A 4,777-nucleotide genomic window follows, 5' to 3' on the forward strand; every position below is an offset into this window, starting at 1 on the left:
GAGGTTTGGTGCAGTTTGGGTGATTATGGATAGGCTGACCAAGTTGGCTCATTTCATTCATGTGATGACTACCTATTCTTCCGAGCAGCTAGCTCGAATCTACATCCATGAGATCATCAGGCTTCATGGCGTACCGATTTCTATTATCTCTGACTGGGGTACGCAGTTTACATCACGATTTTGGAGAGCCGTATAGCAGGAGTTGGGTTCTAGAGTGGAGCTGAGCACATCATTTCACCCTCAGACGGACGGACAGTCCGAGCGCATTATTCAGATACTGGAGGATATGCTCCGCGCTTGTGTGATAGATTTTGGGGGTGCTTAGGACCAGTTTTTGCCACTTGCGGAGTTTGCTTACAACAACAGTTATCAGTCCATCATTCAGATGAAACCGTATGAGGCTCTATATGGTAGGCGGTGTCGGTCCGCAGTGGTTGGTTTGAGCCGGGCGAGGCTAGATTATTGGGTACGAACTTGGTTCAGGATGCCTTGGAGAAGGCTAAGGTGATTCAGGATAGACTTCGCACAGCCCAGTCCAGACAGAAGAGTTATGCGGATCAGAAGGTTCGTAATTTTGCATTCATGGTTGGAGGACGGGTCTTGCTCCGGGTTTCGCCTATGAAAGGCGATATGAGTTTCGGAAAGAGGGTCAAGCTAATCCCAAGGTTTATTGGTCCCTTTGAGGTGTTGCGGCGAGTTGGGAAAGTTGCTTACGAGCTTGCCTTACCTCCCAGCCTAGTAGGAGTTCATCCGGTATTTCATGTTTTGATGCTCCGAAAGTGTCACGATGATCCGTCTCATGTGTTGGATTTCAGCTCAGTCCAATTGGACAAGGATCTATCTTATGTTGAGGAGCCAGTGGCTATTTTTGACAGGCGGGTCAGAAAGCTAAGGTCAAAGAACATTTCTTCTGTGAAGGTTCAGTAGAGGGGACAGCCCGTCGGGTAGGTGACTTGGGAGACCGAGCAGGATATGCATAACCGTTATCCTTATCTTTTTACCACTTCAGGATATCTATACTTGTTCGAGGACGAATGATTGTTTTAAAAGGGGGAGGACGTAACGACCCTACCGGTCATTTTGAAAGTAATATCCCCGATCCCCTATTTACTGTTTCCTCTGTATCTTTTTCTGCTTATGTGACTTGCCGGGAGGTCTTATTTTTGGTTTCGGAGTGATTTCAGACACTTAGTCCCTAAAACGGAAGCTTGAGTCTTAAGATTTGACCGTAGTCGAAACTGTGTCAAAACGACTCCGGAATGGAGTTCTATCAATTTCGTTAGCTCCGTTTGGTGATTTTAGACTTAGGAGCGTGTCCAGACTGTGAATTTGAGGTCTGTAGCTGATTTAGGCTTGAAATGGCGAAAGTTAAATTTTTGGAGATTTTGACCGGTAGTGGACTTTTTGATATCGGGGTCGGATTCTGATTCCGGAAGTTGGATTAGGTCCATAATGGCAATTATGACTTGTCTACAAAATTTGAAGCCAATTGGACGTGGTTTGATAGGTTTTGCCATCGGTTGTAGAAATTTGATGTTTCAAGTTCATTAAATTTGGATTGGAGGATGATTCATGTTTTTTAGCAATGTTTGGTGTGATTTGAAGGCTCAACTAAGTTTGTATGGTGTTTTAGGACTTGTTGGTATGTTTGGTTGAGGTCCCGGGGGGCCTCGGTGTGTTTCGGGGTGAGTTTTGAGCGAGTCCGGGCATTTCGGCACTCTGATGTTGTTCTGGAATGTTGGGTGTGCGGACCGTACAATTCCATGTGTTGAGGCACATTTTTGAGTGTTGTAGCAGATGAAGAAGTGTTGCAGTAGGCAAATATGTGCGGACCGCACAATTTTGTTTGCGGCCGCACTTCTGGTGATTTTCGCAGGTTCGCTTGTCCTAATTCAGGAGCTTATATCATTTTATCTACAAGGAATTTGGAGATGATTCAAAAATAAAAGTTGTCGCCCTTCGTGTTGAGTTTCCAGAAAGATAAAGAAATCATAATTCAGACATATGTAGAGAAAGTTATGACCAATATATTGAAGCCTGACAGTGGAGAGGCTGTGACGTGCGGCCGCACAATTTTTGCGCGACCGCAGAAGCTAGGATGTGTGACCGCACTTGGAATTGTGCGGACCGCACATGGTGAGGTCAGATTGTGTACTATATAACTGAGGTTTAGGGTATCATTTCATTTTTTGACTTTGGGAGCTCGGTTTGAGACGATGTTTCATGGGGTTTTCAAGAAATTCATTGGGGTAAGTGATTCTAACTCGGATTTGGTTAATATACATGAATATATCACTGATTTCATCATTTAATTAGTACTTTGAGATGGAAATTTAGGAAAAAAAGTTGTAGAAACTTCATAAACTATAAATTGGGGATTTGAAGGTCGAGTTGTGATTGAAATTGGCTAATTTTGGTATGGTTGGACTCGTGAGTGAATGGGTGTTCATATTTTGTGACTTTTACTTAATTCCGAGACGTGGGCCCGGGGAGACTTTTTGGGGCGATTTTCCTATTTCTTGCCTTAGCTTTGGTTTCATTAATTAGATTAGTTTCTTATAGTTATATTTATGATATGCAATTGATTTTGGATATGTTTGGGCCATTCAGAGTTGGATATTCATGGAAAAAGCATTGTTACAGATTGATTTGAGCTTGGTTCGAGGTAAGTGACTTGCCTAACCTTGTGTGAGGGAAATCCCCTTAGGATTTGGTATTGTTTGATATGTGAGCGCTATGTACGTGAGGTGAAGAGTACGTACACATGCTAATTTTTGTAAAAACCTGATTTCTACTAAGTAATAACATGTTTTTCCTTCTTAATTGAGTTTTATCAACATGTGTAGTATCCTGCTAGACTAAAATGGCATGCCTACTTGCCTTAATTGTTTATCTCAATTCCGTGCAACATGTTTAGTGGATTTTCATGTTTTTTCTTGACTTGTACTTAGTCTAATTTGTAAGATTTCGTGTTGTAGTTGTCGAGTTCTATTGTTTGAGCTGCATATTTACTTTGGGACTACGGAACGGTATTCCGAGAGATCCCCCTGTCTTGCATATTTACTTTGGGACTACGGAACGGTATTTCGGGAGATCCCCATGTCTTGCATATTTACTTTGGGACTACGGAACGGTATTCCGGGAGATCCCCCTGCACATTTACGTTTGGGATTACGAGACGGTATCTCGGAAGATACCCTGTTGTATTTCTGTGTACTGAGTTGTTACCTTCTATGAATTCTTTCTTGTTAAATTTGAGTCTTTATTTTACTGCGATATTTCATTCTTGTCTTGCTTTATTATTATTTACACCAGTAGGGTCCTGAGCTGACCTCGTCACTACTCGACCGAGGTTAGGCTTGGCACTTACTGGGTACCGATTGTGGTGTACTCATGCTAATCTTTTGCACATGTTTTCGTGTGCAAATTCAGGTGCTCCTTATCAGCCGCACTATCACTGAGCCGGGAAAGCTTTGGAGACTTCAAGGTATATATGCCGCGTCCGCAGACCTCGGAGTCCCCTTCTACTCTTTCCCATGTCCATTATCTTCTGTATTTTTCTTTTGTTAGACTCTGATGTATAGAGACATTAGATTTTTCTTCTAGAGTTTGTGATTGTTATTGTACATGCCAAGCGGCATGGTACCCAGTTATGTTGCTATTGCTACAGCTAGTTGTTAAATTTATGTTTTTATTTCATTATTCCGCAAATATTAGGCTTACCTAGTCGTAGAGACTAGGTGCCGTCACGACGCCATACAGAGGGAAAATTGGGTCATGACAGATACGCATGCGGTGGTATAAGGCCTGGGTGTTGAAACACATGCGGTGAGATAAGGTGGGCTTGATACACGTGGCTAGTAGGGGAACTACTAGAAGCCATACAGTGTGATAAAGGTGGCTAAAATGCGGGATGTTATTTCGAAAAAAATAATTTCTTTAAAACTAAATGTGAAGACTCCCGCGGTGATATATGGAAAAAGTAATATTATGAATTTATTTATGATTTGGGACTACGAGGCGGTACCTTGGTAGTGCCCTTGTTGATATTTTCCTATTAGTGTACTTGTCTTGATTGTTTGGTTTTTTTTCTCCCTAAATATGTAAATTCATGTTATCTTCCGTGATGTATTATTTGCCCTTAATCTGTGCAGTTAAACTGTTCGCCCTGTATTTTTTTTATTTCTAGTAGGGCCCTGACCTGACCTCGTCACTACTCTACCGAAGTTAGGCTTGGCACTTACTGGGTATCGTTGTGGTGTAATCATACTATACTTCTGCACATCATTTTGTGCAGATCTAGGTACATCCTACCAGACCATATATCAGTGAGCTAGTCAGTACGCTAATACTTCAAGGTACATCTGCCAGCGTTCGCAGACCTCGGAGTCCCCCTATATCTTTATTATGTTGTTTTTATTATCTTCATTAGACTCTGATGTTTAAAGACAATTAGTATTTGTCTTAGAAGCTTGTGACTTATTTCTACTGGGTTTTGGGAGTTGTTACTATTTTGAATCGTGGCTTGTTTTATTTTAAATGTTGAGATTTGAGTTTTAGTTTTGTATTCCGTTATTCTATAAAAATTGTTAGGCTTACCTTCTCTTAGAGACTAGGTGCTATCAAGACATCCTATGAAGGGAAATTGGGTTCGTGATCAGTTAGTATCAGAGCTCTAGGTTGATAGGTGTTATGAGTCACAAGCAGGTTTAGTAGAGTCTCGCGGATCGTTACGGAGACGTCTGTACTTATCTTCGAGAGGCTATGGAACTGTTAG

This window comes from Nicotiana tomentosiformis, chromosome 2 (assembly GCF_000390325.3).
Source record: "Nicotiana tomentosiformis chromosome 2, ASM39032v3, whole genome shotgun sequence".
Taxonomy (NCBI): domain Eukaryota; kingdom Viridiplantae; phylum Streptophyta; class Magnoliopsida; order Solanales; family Solanaceae; genus Nicotiana; species Nicotiana tomentosiformis.